At 54.2% G+C, this 15750-nt stretch overlaps 4 non-coding genes across 4 annotated transcripts; 3 read left to right on the forward strand and 1 right to left on the reverse strand.

Moving 5' to 3' along the window:
- Window positions 1-4504: 4504 nt before the first annotated feature.
- Window positions 4505-4576, forward strand: TRNAQ-CUG (transfer RNA glutamine (anticodon CUG)). The gene has a single exon. It is a non-coding gene; the product is annotated as a tRNA-Gln (tRNA).
- Window positions 4577-6411: 1835 nt separating this feature from the next.
- On the forward strand, window positions 6412-6483 carry TRNAM-CAU (transfer RNA methionine (anticodon CAU)). The gene has a single exon. It is a non-coding gene; the product is annotated as a tRNA-Met (tRNA).
- Window positions 6484-8137: 1654 nt separating this feature from the next.
- On the forward strand, window positions 8138-8209 carry TRNAG-UCC (transfer RNA glycine (anticodon UCC)). Its single transcript has one exon. It is a non-coding gene; the product is annotated as a tRNA-Gly (tRNA).
- A 6054-nt stretch (window positions 8210-14263) lies between these two features.
- TRNAG-UCC (transfer RNA glycine (anticodon UCC)) lies at window positions 14264-14335 on the reverse strand. Its single transcript has one exon. It is a non-coding gene; the product is annotated as a tRNA-Gly (tRNA).
- Between the last annotated feature and the right edge of the window lie 1415 nt (window positions 14336-15750).

Raw genomic sequence — 15750 nt, forward strand, 5'->3', positions numbered from 1 at the left:
CCAGTGCCTTCTTCAATGCAGCAGTGTTAGTTCTGGGGATGGAATGTGATCAGTCTTTCCACAGGCGCTTTACACCCACTGTGCTGGGTCCTATCTCAAAGGGGGTCAGCCTTCCCGTCCCGCACAACTCGGAGGGCACAGTGAGTGTTGTGGGAGCTGTAGGCACAGTGTGCATTTATAAGAGGTGATTTCTGAGATAGCTGTTCAACCCAGCCTGTTTGAGCTGGGTCCATTTCATCAATCTTTACCCATGCTATCGTACCAGGAAACGCAGGAGGAGGTCCTGGTGGAATCGGTAGTCAGTTAGGCAGGTCTTTGCTCCCAGTCCTTCAGATCTAGCCCTAGGGTGTTGTGCGCGTTAGTAAAATCAGCTGCAGGTTCTTTCTGGATGTGGAGCTCAAAACAGAGGTGCATGGCAGCAAAGTATATCTTCAGCGAGAGTGGAAGAAACAATAGACAGGCTGATGTTGGAGTCCGTGTTTCCTCCCTGCTCTGTGTTTCAGCTTTGCCTCCCTCACCGAGAGATGTCTTGCTTCAGACCCTGTCCCCCACGCCCCTGCGGAGCCTGTGGCCCAACCCCACTTGCAAGCAGCTGCAGCGAGCCCTGCGTCACCCGCTGCGCTGACTCGACGGTGGCCATCGAGGCCTCCCCGGTGGTGGTGACCCTGCCGGGCCCCATCCTCACCTCTTTCCCGCAGAGCACAGCCGTGGGATCCTCTCTGTCAGCTGCTGTCGGGAGCTCCCTCAGCACCGGGGGGGTTCCCATCTCTTCTGGGGGCTCCCTTGGTCTGGGGGGGTCAGGGCTGTGTCTGCCTATCCCCCGCTGCAGTCTGAACTGCTGAAGCCGGCGCATCATCCCCTTTGGAGCGGGAAGGAAGACGGGAACTCTGCAGCAGGAGTGTGGCCACGGCTTGCCGATGGGCTGGGTGTCCCCATCCCAGCAGGCAGGAGGGACCTGCGCCCGCTGCTCCTCACTGCATGGCAGGCCTCGCCGTGCCTCCCCTGGCTCCGATTTGCTCTGAGCTCCTTGAGAAAGGGCTCGTTCTTTTCTGCTTTGCTGAATCTCCTGCTGATGGGGAGAGGGTGCTGGAGTTAGGGACTGCTCTTGGTGGGCTGCGATTGCCACCAGGTAGAGCAGAATGGGAAAAGGCAAGCGCTTTGTGTGGAGCTTCTCCTTGGGCAGCGGGCCATTTTCTTTGCCTCCCCGAACCCTGCAGACGTGTGTCTTGGTCTCTGCCCTGTGCCACCGCATTTGCTCCTTCTCATTAAAGACTTTGTGCAGCATAGCTGGAGACTCGTGGTGGTTTGTTTCCCCCCCGCCTCAGCTGGCCAACACCTCTGAAAGGAAGAGCAACTCGCCTCTGACTCAAGCTTACACTCAGTTGTGAATAGAGCTCCAAGCATTTATACTAGAGCAGCAAAAGTAAGCAACCAGGAAAGAGAAACACCAAAAATGAAAATGAAAGCTTTGTGATCATGGCCCTGTGATATCTCTCAGGATCAGCCATGAGTGAGTTCCATCACTGAAAGCATTCAAGAGCTGACCTCATTTCTTCTGCCAGTGTGCCCAGCGCATCTTGCATGTACGCTTAGGAAGCCGTGACTCTTCTCCTCCTGCCCCAAGTAAGCCCTGGGCAGAGGACAGAAGCAGGCTTATGAACTGGGCTGAGATGACAACATAAAAATATGGATATGTGTGCTCAGCTGAGTTGTTGAGGGTGCCTTTGCAACATGCAAAGACATGTTGCCTTTCTGAGCATAAATCTCCGGCAGAGTCCTGGTATTTGGAAGTCAGGTTTATACCTCTTTTCCTTTTGCTGATGCCCTTTGCTACTCACAGGAGGTTTGGAGACAAAAAAGCACCAAAGCTGCTCAGCAGGAAAGCAGGGCCTCCTACATGCAAGCATGCAGCTAAGCACAAAGGAATATCCAGTCTCTCAGACGAGGCATTTCTCTCCTCCACGCTGCGCCACCAAACCCTCTCAGCAGTCATTGCTGATCGAGTTGCACAAACTTTGGGACAGGTGCACGTCTTCCTCTGACTGAACGCTGTTGCTTCTGCTTTCTCTCTTCCTCCATCTATTCCCAGCAGCAAGTGGAAATCCTTCTGCTAAGTGTTGTTCCTCTGCAGGAGACCTGGACGTCTGCATGCTAGGTCCCCTTACAGGGGCTCCACGGGTGTCATTGTGTGGCTGCTTCCCACTTCTGCACAGCTAGAGGTTTTGTCAGCCCTGCCAAAGGGACACTGAGGTGATTAAGGACTTGGCTCATCTGTCATACAGAGAGAGGCTGGGACGGCTGGGGTTGCTTAGCCTGGGGAAGGGAAGGGAAGGGAAGGGAAGGGAAGGGAAGGGAAGGGAAGGGAAGGGAAGGGAAGGGAAGGGAAGGGAAGGGAAGGGAAGGGAAGGGAAGGGAAGGGAAGGGAAGGGAAGGGAAGGGAAGGGAAGGGAAGGATGAGGAGGCACCTTATCCATGTCTCCAAATACCTGGGGTGGGAGGGATGACAGGCAACGTAAAGGAGAATGCCATCTTCTTGTGAGGAGAAGAGGGAGAACCTGCTCCCTCCCATGACAGTGAGTCTGCCCCCATGCATGGGGCACTCCCAGTTGTGGGTGGAGCTCCCCAAACCAGAGCACCAAAACTTGAGCCAGTTTTTAACCCAGCGAAGGGTACTCCCACCCAAGCCATGGGCAGCCAGTTTCTCCAGGAGGATACTGTGGGAGACTCTATCAAAGGCTTTACTAACTAAAGTCCAGGTAAACAACATCCACAGCCTTTCTCTCATCCCCCAAGCGGCTCACCTTGTCATAGAAGGAGGTCGAGTTTGTCAAGAAGGACCTGCCTTTCGTGAATCCGTGCTGGCTGGGCCTCATCGCCTGGGAGTCCTTCATGCCCCGCAGTCTTCTCATCTCCAGGCTAAACAGGCCCAGGTCTCTCAGCCTTTCCTCATAAGAGAGGTGCTCCGTTCATCTGTTCTTTATGTAATGGCGCAAAGGTCTGCCTGTCTCGTCAGCAGTCCCCCTGGAGACACTGACCTAGCCTGTTCAGGCTCCAGCATTGCAGAGACACCCTGCACTTTACTGGAATTGGGTGTAACGATGTTCCTGGTAACTAAGAACCGAGACACCCTCATTTCTCTTGCAGCTTATGGCCAAGGGGAACACAAGGAGCCTCTCTCAGTAGGACTCTCTACCTGAAGGGGACAGAGATTGCCAAGTCTCTGATTCCAGGGTTGCTTAAAGAAAAAAGCAATGTCCTTTGCTGTGCTGACAGTCAAAAGCCAATCTGGATGGTGGGTTGTACGTGGGGGTGGTGTAGCACAGTATTTACAGACTCCCACTCTCTCATCAGCAGTGCTACAAGTAGACGGAGTTACGAAGACCAGGATCGTGATTGTGCATGCTCCGGTCCCTACCAAAATGCCGACCCTAACCCCATCCTGCAGTCACACTGCCTACAGAGACATCCTCATGCAATCCCACCACAGGTTGCAATTTTCAGAAGGACCGCAGTCAGGAAGTATGAGCCACAGAAGAGGTCTGCTGGGTGAAGGTGGCTCTCTGGCTTGCCAAGGTCTGCCCTCAGACAGAAAGGCCTCGGGAGTGCAGGACCCGGAGTGACCTGGTGTCCTGTGTGGGACAGCCTGGCCCGAGCTGCAGGCTAGGACTGCAACCAAGAGTAAGCATATCTAGTTAATGGCTGCTTCATACTAGCTCCAGGTGAGAAACCAGAGAGGCAATAACTTACACCGGCAGATTGGCAGGTTGTCCAACACGGGGGTGAAGGGAGGCAGCAGCAGAGGTAGAATCATAGAATGGTTTGTGTTAGAAGGGGCCTTAAAGATCATCAAGTTCCAACCCCCCTGCCATGGGCAGGGACACCTCCCACTAGACCAGGTTGCTGACAGCCCCATCCAGCCTGGTCATGAACACCTCCAGGCATGGGGCATCCACAGCTTCTCTGGGCAACCAACCTCACAGTAAAGAATTTCTTCCTAATACCTAGTCTAAATGTCCCCTCTTTCAGTTCAAACCCCTTCCCCCTCCTCCTATGGCTCCACTCCCTGATCAAGAGTCCCTCTCCGTCTCTCGTGTAGTCCCCCTTTGGGTACTGGAAGGCTGCTATAAGGTCTCCCCGGAGCCTTCTCTTCTTCTCCAAGTGGAGAAGAGATGGCAAGTGCAGGCATCGAACCACCGATGACTGGTCCGTGAAGGTCCCCTGTGAGGTGCAACGTTGAAGAGGTTCTACTGGAAACTTCATAACCAGGTTTAATTAGGGAGAAGCAAGGGGTTCACAGCCTGGGTCTTGCAAGAGAGGGCATACCAGGCTTGCCCAAAGAGGTCTGCAGCTCCCTCCAAAGGTGAAATGAGCAGAGAACGCTTGGTGGCCCTGTAGAGAGGCCATACTTGGTGATGGGCAGGGAGACAGAGAGACTGCCAGGCTTGGCCAGGGGGATTTGGCTGAGTGAGGGTGACCACAGTGGAAAAAGAAGCACCATCCAGGAGGTCCCATGGTGTAATGGTAAGCACTCTGGACTCTGAATCCAGCGATCTGAGTTCAAATCTCAGTGGGACCTTCTCCTTTTGGCTCCCTCACCATGCTTGCACCCAATTCCCTTGCCTTGCTCTTGGGTCAATTCGTTGATGTACTCACATCTTCCTTCTTTTCCCGTGCTCCCAGCACTGGCACTGACATCAGTGACCCTTCTACCCTGTGCCCACCAAGTCCCTGCAGCTTTCGTCAGAAATGGCCAGCGCCCCCTCTCTGCTGACTTCTGCTTGATGGCTGCTCCTGGATGAGGGCCTCCAGCAGGGCCTCAGAGAATCACACAGCAGACAGGGTGGAGACACGATGCAGTCTGAGCCCAGCTCAAAGCAAGGCCAAGTAGAGGCCGTTTTTCATCCTTTGTCTGGTTGGATGCTGCACATCTCCAGAGATGGAGACTCTGCAACCTCCCTGGGCACACGTTTCCCATCTTTGACCACCACTGTTTGTGGCAGTACTTGTATTTCCAATTCTGTCCAGTGCTTCTTGCTCTCTCCGTTGCTCTGAGGCGTTTCTGACTTTCCCTTGCCTGCTTGCTTATTTTTGGTGCTCCGGCTCAGGGAGCTCCACCCACAGCTGGGAGTGCCCCATGCATGGGGGCAGACTCACTGTCATGGGAGAGAGCAGGTTCTCCTTCTTCCTCTCAGCGGTGTTGGCCAGCCGAGGCGGGGGGAGAACAAACCACCACGAGTCTCCAGCTATACTGCACAAAGTCTTTAACGAGAAGGAGCAAATGCGGTGGCACAGGGCAGAGACCAAGACACACGTCTGCAGGGCTTTTTTATAAGCCCTGCGCAGGTTTTGTGCATGGGGCAGAAGCAGGACGGGTGCCATGACTCAGGCCCAGTAGAAGGTCCAACAATTGTTATCGCTTCTTTTCTTTTGTCTGGTAAGGGAGATAAGGAGGTGGAACAAAGACAGGAGGAAGCTGGATCCTACAGAAAGAGACTTCAGTGCCTGAAATCACACTGAATTCACAGCATGTAGAATAAAGATCTTCTAATAGGGTGAATGCAGTTCTAGGTGCAGTTTAGCTGGCCAAAGCTGTTGGTGTCACTGAGCATGGTCCATGCCATCACGACCTAAAGGGTTACTTGGCCTGTGGCTGTGCACAGATTGCGACTGTGTGTTTGCAGGATTCCGTAATACCCAAGGAAATGGAGGCTTCATCCTCAAAATTTCTTTACTTTATTACAGATTTCACAAATAGTACAAAAAACATCACTAGCAAGTATACCTATGATTAATAAAGCAAATATATATATTGCAAGCTATTGCAAATTATTATCAGCAAACAATAACGACAATAAATTATAGCAACAATCAATAACAGTGACAATAATAGCAGCACTCAATAACAACAGCAACATCTGTATATATAATACACACAGGTTACTACAAACTTATTCCTAGTAACGCGAACTTATCGATAATATAACAGCAGATTATGATAGATCGCTTACATGCACGTATACGGTCCCAAGAGCATTAAACCAATGCCAGAGGGGGGCAAACTATCCCAGAAAGCAGGACAAACTGCTCTCAGAAGGGGACCCAACCATCTCAGAAGTGGGAGGACAGCCCACACAGACCCCAGAAGTGGGTCCAGAGGGGGATGAAATAAAATAACAGAGTCTTGGTTCAAAAGTCATCTACATGACAGAGTTTGGGGTGAGCCAGGTGTCCCTGGCGAGGGCCCAAAATTTCGTAGAAAGTTGATACAGAGAACTCAACCTACTTCGGAAAAGCATGTGCAGAGCACAGGCAGGAGAAAGGGAAGGGGACCTGAGGACAAGCACTGGTGCTGGCAGTGCCAGGGGGCATCATCCACCACTGTGGGAGGGCGCAGGCAAAGGGGCCACAGGAAGCAGAGTGGCGCAGCGGAAGCGTGCTGGGCCCATAACCCAGAGGTCGATGGATCGAAACCATCCTCTGCTAGCCAGATGCTCTTTTCCCCCCTGCTCCTGACAGGCGCTGCCTCTGCCTTGCTTCCTTCAGCAAGTTTTAACCTGCTCTGCTCTAGCTCTTTGGGAAACCAGGGCCGTGTCCCTCCCACACCCTCAGCCCCTTCTCTCTGTCCTCACGCCTTCTTTCTCCTTTGCTTTCTTAGCAGCCAGCAGTCACCCTCAGCAAGGCAGAGACAGGTAGGAGCAGCAGGCAGAGCTCCCCCCACCAGGCAGTGGGTGTCCTGGGGACACGGGTGTGTCTGTCTTCCCATCAGGCAGCTCAATCCCAACTTCCCAGCCACAAGCAGGGCTCTGCAGGTGGGGAGGAGGACAAGACTGGTGCTAGTTTGGGAAAGACCAGTGCGGTAAACTTGGCCATCTGGTGGCTTTCTCCATCCTAGTCTGTTTGCTGCCATGCCCACTCACAGGTCCAGCCAGGAGCAGGTCCGAGCAGGTATTCCCAATGGGCACTGTATGTGGCCAGGCACTGGTATGGAGGGCAGCGGGGATGCTGCAGGGTGGCCTCTGTGAGAAGGGGTAAGGGGCTGCCCTGTGCTGGACCCAGCTGGATAACACTGAGCCATCAGCCAAGTTTGTGGCACCTGTGATGGAGCTCCAGGATGAGTTGCTCCTTCCATCTCATGCCCTGCACACGGCTGGTTCCAGCTCCACAGCAGTCCAACTACAGGACACAGCTGAGCCATCGTTTGTGGCATCTATGAAAACATAATCCAGAAAGGACAGAAAATGCTCAGACAGAGAGAGGAGGTATAAAAAAAAAAATAGTGTCAGAAAGAGCAGAGGGAAAATGCATCCCCCCTGTGCCGCGTGGTTGGGCAGAGGAGCCTGGAGTGAGGGAGTGAAGCTGAGCCTGGGTAAGAGGGAGGGAAGTTGGTGGGTTTTGTTTGTCTTGTTGTTTCTCACTATGTGAATCTATTTCAATTGGCAATAAATTTATTTCCCCCAAACGGAATCTGTTTTACCCAGAACGGTTTTTGCTAAGGCGTGTCTTTGTGTTTATCCTGACCTGGAGGCTTCCTCATCCTAGTTTCTATGCTCTGCGTCCCACTCAAGGCGGGGAAAGCAGTGAGCAGCTGGGTGGGTGTTTGGCTACGCCCATGCCACTGCAGGTAGACACACACAAGCATGCTCAGACTTTCATAGTACATGCCCAGCTGGCACACGTATGAAGGCAGATGGGGAGCGGCAGCGTTGGCAGCACCCCCGGAAGCACCAGCAGCCCTCACACAAGCATGAACAAGACAGACATCCCGATCCTTTCCTTCCTCCCCGGCTGCTTAGGACCGGAGATCAGTGCTGGGACACCCCCGCTCCCCCCGACCGCCGACGTGCACACCAGGGGGTCCCGTGGAGCCTGTGCAGAGTCCGTGCCTGGAGGTCAGTCCCGGTTTGCCCAGTGTCCTGCTCCATCGCCGGGCAGTCGCTGATGCTGATCTCCCCTAGTCGGTGGCTAGTGCAGCTTGAGGTTTTCTAGCCAAGAAAAGCGCACGTGCTTCGTAGGAGGTTGTGGCAGCGTGTGCGCAGGGGGCGGGAGGAGGTGGCCAGCCGTGGCGCGGGGCAGCAGAGGCCGAGAGTGGGTGAAGGGGAGGAGCAGGAGTCGCGGTTAGGAGGCCGCAATAACAGGTGCGTTGGTGGTATAGTGGTGAGCATAGCTGCCTTCCAAGCAGTTGACCCGGGTTCGATTCCCGGCCAACGCAGGCGGGATTTCCTTTAGCTGGGCCTCGCCGCCTCCGCGGGGCAGCTAGCACCCAGCGCTGAGCCATGGGCGCCCTGACCGGGGGTACTGCCCTCCTGCTGGCGTCCACACAGCGCAGCTCTTGGCGGTCACCTGTCTTCCCCCCACCCCCGGGCAGGCCCAGCACCTCTGCCTGCTCTCCAGGCCCTGCCTTGCTGCTAGGCTCCACGAGGAGCCACAGGTCCCGTAAGTCCGGCCTTATGCAACCCTGGACTGTTGTGACCGAGCAGCAGGGGGCAGCATATTATATTCTTCCTGGTGAGGTAGCTCACTGTCGTGGAGTTGCTGCTTGCAACTGGCAAGGAAAGCGTGTTCTGCTGTGGCAGGGTAAAGATGAAGATCGAGAATGGCCACGGTGGGGACCAAGGCATACACGAGTAGGCGGTTTGGGGTTGGGGTGGGCTGAGCCCGGCGGGACGCCCTATCACTCCCCTCCTCAGCTAGAGAGGGGACAAAAAATATAACAAAAAGCTTGAGATAAGGACAGAGAGGTCCCTCAGCAATTACAGTCATGGGCAAAACAGCGGGAGGACTCTTCACGCTCTTCCCCTGCTCCAGCATGGGGTCCCTCTCACAGGAGATAGCGCTCCAGAAACTTCTCCAGCGTGAGTCCTTCCCATGGGCTGCAGATCTTCATGAACTGCGCCAGCACGGGTCCTGGCCCTTTCCACAGGGGCCAGTTTTTCAGGAACAGACTGCCCCAGCGTGTGTCCCCTGCGGGACCACAGGTCCTGCCAGAAAACCTGCTCCAGCATGGGCTCCTCTCTCCACGGGGTCACAGGTCCTGCCAAGAGCCTGCTCCCGCACAAGCTTCCCACAGGGTCACAGTCCCCTTTGGGCATCCATCTGCTCCAGCAAGGTGTCCTCCACGGGCTGCAGGTGGATATCTGCTCCACTGAGGACCACCATGGGCTGCAGAGGGGACAGTCTGCGTCGCTATGATCTTCACCACAGGCTGCAGGGGAATCCCCGCTCCAGCACCTAGAGCACCTCCTCCCCTCCTTCTTCGCTGACCTTGGTGTCTGCACCAGATGTGTGTTTCTCTCACATCTTCTCGCTCCTCTCTCTGGCTGCAATTGTGCAGTTGGTATTTTTTCCTGCCTTCTTGAATGTGTTATCACAGAGGCGCTACCACTGTTACTGATAGGCTCATCCTTGGCTGGCGGTGGATCTGTCTTGGAGCCGGCTGGCATTGGCCCTGTCAGACACGGGGAAAGATTCTGACATCTTCTTACAGAAGGGGGGCCTGTAGCCCCGCCGCTACCAAAGCCTTGCCATGCAAACCCAATGCAGGGGTACAGTGGGAGGATGTCTGTTCTTTATATAATGTCTCAAAGTCACACTGGAATGAATTTGCTCTCCAGCCTCCTCCATTTTTTCCCATCTCTCCAGTGCTGGCTGGTCAAATGGGGGGTTTCTTCCCCTTCAGAGGGGACACTGGTATTTACAATGCCTGTGTTCAGAGCACAGCATATAGTTCCTCTACAGCATTCTTTCCTGAAAACAGACACACTAACTTGGTTTGAAATACTCCGTTTAACAATCAAGACTGCATGTCTCGGAGACCCTACGCCCCCAGTGCTGACTGGGGTATCTCAGAAATCACCTCTTATAAATGCACACTGTGCCTACAGCTCCCGCAACACTCACTGTGCCCTCCGAGCTTTCCATCACATGGATGACATTTGTTCCATCGCCTTCTTCACGGTGAGCTTGGCGACCAGTCACGATATTCAGCTATTAGGGACGCCTCCAGTCAGCTCTCAAGTGCTTTCAGTCCAGGGGCTCAGGCTGACCCAGGGAGATACGCCTCTCCAGCGGGTCGTTGTAGGCTCACAGGAGATGGTGGGAGAAGAGACTCATATCTCCAGGGATGTGGCAAAGCTCAACGACAAGGAAAAACGATTGTGGGCTGAGGGCAAGCTTGAGGGCCTCGGGGACCTTGCTTACGCTCAGCAGGCTCTGCCAGAACCTGTCTTTTCTGCCCGTGAGCCCAGGGAACAAAGGCAGTTTCTTCACGATGAAGAGCAGAGGGTCGGGCAGGTCCCTCTCAACTAATCTCTCCCTGGGATCTCCATTGCCATGTACCCTGATGACTTGACCAGGCCCTCACACTTCTTCCAACCAGGGGGTTTGGGCTCAGCTTGGGAAGTGGAGAACCTGTGGGAAAGAAGCAAATCGGTGCATAGGAGGGTGATCAAAGAGGTGCCCGTGTCCTTCCCCGAAGGAGAAAACCCACACCCAAATTGACCTGTTGTGCTCAGTGAGTTCATCCCAGAGGCCAAAGGCTTGGATGGTCTGCTTTTGAAGAGAGCCTCGGGGCAGGGAGCCAAAAGCTCATGGCTCTCTTTTCTGGGTCAGGGATGGGTTGGCCCCTTCAATGCATTTCACATTTCAAAGGGACATGGGATTGGTCTCCCTGAGCACCTGGGAGTCATTGTGATGTGGAAGAGTCGGGAAAAACCCTGAGTTCCAGGCAAACATGAGTCATCGTGCTGTTAGCTTCAGTGGACACTGTGCCCCTGCCCTAAGACATGCCAGGGATATCAGAGATCATAGGCCTCCCTGAACCCTGCAGACGTGTGTCTTGGTCTCTGCCCTGTGCCACCGCATTTGCTCCTTCTCATTAAAGACTTTGTGTAGCATAGCTGGAGACTCGTGGTGGATTGTTCTCCCCCGCCTCAGCTGGCCAACACCTCTGAAAGGAAGAGCAACTCGCCTCTGACTCAAGCTTACACCCAGTTGTGAATAGAGCTCCAAGCATTTATACTAGACCAGCAAAGGTAAGCAACCAGGAAAGAGAAACACCAAAAATGAAAATGAAAGCCTTGTGATCACGGCCCTGTGATATCTCTCAGGATCAGCCATGAGTGAGTTCCATCACTGAAAGCATTCAAGAGCTGACCTCATTTCTTCTGTCAGTGTGCCCAGCGCATCTTGCATGTACGCTTATGAAGCCGTGACTCTTCTCCTCCTGCCCCGACTAAGCCCTGGCAGAGGACAGAAGCAGGCTTATGAACTGGGCTGAGGGACACTGAGGTGATTAAGGACTTGGCTCATCTGTCATACAGAGAGAGGCTGGGACGGCTGGGGTTGCTTAGCCTGGGGAAGGGAAGGGAAGGGAAGGGAAGGGAAGGGAAGGGAAGGGAAGGGAAGGGAAGGGAAGGGAAGGGAAGGGAAGGGAAGGGAAGGGAAGGGAAGGGAAGGGAAGGGAAGGGAAGGATGAGGAGGCACCTTATCCATGTCTCCAAATACCTGGGGTGGGAGGGATGACAGGCAGAGTGAAGGAGAACACCATCTTCTTGTGAGATGTGCCCAGTGGGCAGGCAAAAAAGCAATGGACACAGGTGGAAATACAAGAAATGCCACCCAGAGTAACCTTCCTTTACTGTGAGGATGGCAAAAGACCGTTGTCCCAATTGGTCAGATGTGAATGTTAATACAGGCCTTTTGATATGTCCTCTCAGCTGTTGTTCATAAACATCCTATGAAAAATAGCCATTGCAATTTTCTCTTTCGTTAGTTTTGTGGGAATAATCTCCAGGGGGTGGGTACGGAGTGGAAAGGAGGAAAGCACTGGCTTTCAGGTCTGGATGTAGGCAGTGTTGTGGGGGACTGCGGCAGGTCCGTGGAACCCTTGATTGTGGGAATGGAGTCAGGAGTTGACCTTGCAGAGATTAAAGTATATCCTTGAGAAAGAAGGGAGTAGAAAACATCCTGAGAAGTAAAACAACTTTTAGGTACCAGCTGGAGACTGACAAGATAAGGAGTAGTTTTGATGTTTTGCAAAAGACAGCCAATGATATATTGTTATGACAATATGTAATCAATAGGAAAAGAACACATGTGTTAAGAAAGAATATATAAGAAAATACGTGTGCTAATAAAGGTAGACTGTTACTGCTTGAACTTCTGAAGATTGCTGTCCGTGTCGTTTGTCCGTCTCAACAACAACGACACAGTGTGGCTGCAAGATGGGGTTAGGGTGGGCATTTTGGTAGGGACCGGAGCATGCAGAGTCACGATCCTGGTCTTCGTAATTCCGTCTACTTGTAGCACTGCTGATGACAGAGTGGGAGTCTGTAAATACTGTGCCAACCCAAACCCTCCATACAAGCTCGCTGCCCAGATTGGGTTTTGACTGTCAGCACAGCAAAGAGCATTGCTTCCTTTGCTTTAAGCAACCCTGGAATCAGAGATGTGAGAAGCTTTGTACCCTTGAGACTCTTCAAGTCTAGTTGTGAGAGGCTCCCTATGTTTCCCTTGGCCCACAAGTTGCAAAAGTTGCAAAAGAAATGAGGGTGTCTCAGTTCTTGGTTACCAGGAACGTCGTTACACCCAATTCCAGTAGACTTCAGGTTGTCTCTGCAGGGCCGGAGACTGGACAAAATCAGTCAGCACTGGGGGCGTAGGGTCTCCGAGACATGCAGTCTTGATTGTTAAACGGAGTATTTCAAACCAAGTTAGTGTGTCTGTTTTCAGGAAAGAATGCTGTAGAGGAACTAATGCTGTGCTCTGAACACAGGCATTGTAAATACCAGTGTCCCCTCTGAAGGGGAAGAAACCCCCCATTTGACCAGCCAGCACTGGAGAGATGGGAAAAAATGGAGGAGGCTGGAGAGCAAATTCATTCCAGTGTGACTTTGAGACATTATATAAAGAACAGACATCCTCCCACTGTACCCCTGCATTGGGTTTGCATGGCAAGGCTTTGGTAGCGGCGGGGCTACAGGCCCCCCTTCTGTAAGAAGATGTCAGAATCTTTCCCCGTGTCTGACAGGGCCAATGCCAGCCGGCTCCAAGACAGATCCACCGCCAGCCAAGGATGAGCCTATCAGTAACAGTGGTAGCGCCTCTGTGATAACACATTCAAGAAGGCAGGAAAAAATACCAACTGCACAATTGCAGCCAGAGAGAGGAGCGAGAAGATGTGAGAGAAACACACATCTGGTGCAGACACCAAGGTCAGCGAAGAAGGAGGGGAGGAGGTGCTCTAGGTGCTGGAGCGGGGATTCCCCTGCAGCCTGTGGTGAAGATCATAGCGACGCAGACTGTCCCCTCTGCAGCCCATGGTGGTCCTCAGTGGAGCAGATATCCACCTGCAGCCCGTGGAGGACACCTTGCTGGAGCAGATGGATGCCCAAAGGGGACTGTGACCCTGTGGGAAGCTTGTGCGGGAGCAGGCTCTTGGCAGGACCTGTGACCCCGTGGAGAGAGGAGCCCATGCTGGAGCAGGTTTTCTGGCAGGACCTGTGGTCCCGCAGGGGACACACGCTGGGGCAGTCTGTTCCTGAAAAACTGGCCCCTGTGGAAAGGGCCAGGACCCGTGCTGGCGCAGTTCATGAAGATCTGCAGCCCATGGGAAGGACTCACGCTGGAGAAGTTTCTGGAGCGCTATCTCCTGTGAGAGGGACCCCATGCTGGAGCAGGGGAAGAGCGTGAAGAGTCCTCCCGCTGTTTTGCCCATGACTGTAATTGCTGAGGGACCTCTCTGTCCTTATCTCAAGCTTTTTGTTATATTTTTTGTCCCCTCTCTAGCTGAGGAGGGGAGTGATAGGGCGTCCCGCCGGGCTCAGCCCACCCCAACCCCAAACCGCCTACTCGTGTATGCCTTGGTCCCCACCGTGGCCATTCTCGATCTTCATCTTTACCCTGCCACAGCAGAACACGCTTTCCTTGCCAGTTGCAAGCAGCAACTCCACGACAGTGAGCTACCTCACCAGGAAGAATATAATATGCTGCCCCCTGCTGCTCGGTCACAACAGTCCAGGGTTGCATAAGGCCGGACTTACGGGACCTGTGGCTCCTCGTGGAGCCTAGCAGCAAGGCAGGGCCTGGAGAGCAGGCAGAGGTGCTGGGCCTGCCCGGGGGTGGGGGGAAGACAGGTGACCGCCAAGAGCTGCGCTGTGTGGACGCCAGCAGGAGGGCAGTACCCCCGGTCAGGGCGCCCATGGCTCAGCGCTGGGTGCTAGCTGCCCCGCGGAGGCGGCGAGGCCCAGCTAAAGGAAATCCCGCCTGCGTTGGCCGGGAATCGAACCCGGGTCAACTGCTTGGAAGGCAGCTATGCTCACCACTATACCACCAACGCACCTGTTATTGCGGCCTCCTAACCGCGACTCCTGCTCCTCCCCTTCACCCACTCTCGGCCTCTGCTGCCCCGCGCCACGGCTGGCCACCTCCTCCCGCCCCCTGCGCACACGCTGCCACAACCTCCTACGAAGCACGTGCGCTTTTCTTGGCTAGAAAACCTCAAGCTGCACTAGCCACCGACTAGGGGAGATCAGCATCAGCGACTGCCCGGCGATGGAGCAGGACACTGGGCAAACCGGGACTGACCTCCAGGCACGGACTCTGCACAGGCTCCACGGGACCCCCTGGTGTGCACGTCGGCGGTCGGGGGGAGCGGGGGTGTCCCAGCACTGATCTCCGGTCCTAAGCAGCCGGGGAGGAAGGAAAGGATCGGGATGTCTGTCTTGTTCATGCTTGTGTGAGGGCTGCTGGTGCTTCCGGGGGTGCTGCCAACGCTGCCGCTCCCCATCTGCCTTCATACGTGTGCCAGCTGGGCATGTACTATGAAAGTCTGAGCATGCTTGTGTGTGTCTACCTGCAGTGGCATGGGCGTAGCCAAACACCCACCCAGCTGCTCACTGCTTTCCCCGCCTTGAGTGGGACGCAGAGCATAGAAACTAGGATGAGGAAGCCTCCAGGTCAGGATAAACACAAAGACACGCCTTAGCAAAAACCGTTCTGGGTAAAACAGATTCCGTTTGGGGGAAATAAATTTATTGCCAATTGAAATAGATTCACATAGTGAGAAACAACAAGACAAACAAAACCCACCAACTTCCCTCCCTCTTACCCAGGCTCAGCTTCACTCCCTCACTCCAGGCTCCTCTGCCCAACCACGCGGCACAGGGGGGATGCATTTTCCCTCTGCTCTTTCTGACACTATTTTTTTTTTTATACCTCCTCTCTCTGTCTGAGCATTTTCTGTCCTTTCTGGATTATGTTTTCATAGATGCCACAAACGATGGCTCAGCTGTGTCCTGTAGTTGGACTGCTGTGGAGCTGGAACCAGCCGTGTGCAGGGCATGAGATGGAAGGAGCAACTCATCCTGGAGCTCCATCACAGGTGCCACAAACTTGGCTGATGGCTCAGTGTTATCCAGCTGGGTCCAGCACAGGGCAGCCCCTTACCCCTTCTCACAGAGGCCACCCTGCAGCATCCCCGCTGCCCTCCATACCAGTGCCTGGCCACATACAGTGCCCATTGGGAATACCTGCTCGGACCTGCTCCTGGCTGGACCTGTGAGTGGGCATGGCAGCAAACAGACTAGGATGGAGAAAGCCACCAGATGGCCAAGTTTACCGCACTGGTCTTTCCCAAACTAGCACCAGTCTTGTCCTCCTCCCCACCTGCAGAGCCCTGCTTGTGGCTGGGAAGTTGGGATTGAGCTGCCTGATGGGAAGACAGACACACCCGTGTCCCCAGGACACCCACTG

The sequence above is a fragment of the Numenius arquata genome, unplaced genomic scaffold (assembly GCF_964106895.1).
Source record: "Numenius arquata unplaced genomic scaffold, bNumArq3.hap1.1 HAP1_SCAFFOLD_90, whole genome shotgun sequence".
In the NCBI taxonomy this organism is placed as follows: Eukaryota; Metazoa; Chordata; class Aves; order Charadriiformes; family Scolopacidae; genus Numenius; species Numenius arquata.